Consider the following 853-nt stretch of genomic DNA (forward strand, 5'->3'; position numbering starts at 1 on the left):
ATTAGAGATAGGTAAATCATATTTAATATTGAAGAATGTTAATGTTAGAGCTAATGTTAAAGCTGAATCTTCAAGCTAATACTCATTAAAAAAAAATACCTGAAATTAGCAAACTCAGCACTCTACAAAACTCATACTGACTGAGTCAGTTAACAACAGATTAAAATGCAGCAGTTTGGATATATTCAGATTGCAGCTTCTGGTCTTGATAAATTTTCATTAGCTGAGAGCAACGTGGCAGTGACTTACAAGCTGAAAGGAGCTGTGACCGGGGCACACATGCTTGCGCCTACATCACCACACAGCGCACACGAACACACACAGACTCAGATCACATAGGCAGGAGATTAAAACACAAAATAAAATATTTAATAAACAAAGCATGTTTTGGTGAAATTCAAAAGAACAACATATATTTAACCAAACATCTAATGAATTGAAACAAATTTAAGATGCAAATAAATAAATATATAAATTATAGACCATAGTAGACTAATCATCTCAAATACTGTTTTTAATTCAGAGACTCTTCAGTGCTGTCAACTTAAACTCAAGTGTAACCTGAAGGATGAGTTTGAGTGTGTGTTTGAGGGGATCGCAAAAGCAGGAAACCCAACCCTTCTGAATCAGATCTACACGGAGCTCTACATCACAGAGGGAGGGACTGCAGAGGTCAGTGATGAACATGAGGTCAGACACATTGAAACAGCATCCAGGAAACCAGGCAGACTAGGAACTACAATCAGACGAGAAGACATCTTTAAAGCCTCACCTGGAAGAAATAAATCAATCAGAACAGTGCTGACAAAGGGAGTGGCTGGCATTGGGAAAACAGTCTTAACACAGAAATACA

Source organism: Haplochromis burtoni, unplaced genomic scaffold (genome assembly GCF_018398535.1).
Source record: "Haplochromis burtoni strain Fernald_Lab_line unplaced genomic scaffold, NCSU_Asbu1 Contig_4720, whole genome shotgun sequence".
NCBI classification, from domain to species: domain Eukaryota; kingdom Metazoa; phylum Chordata; class Actinopteri; order Cichliformes; family Cichlidae; genus Haplochromis; species Haplochromis burtoni.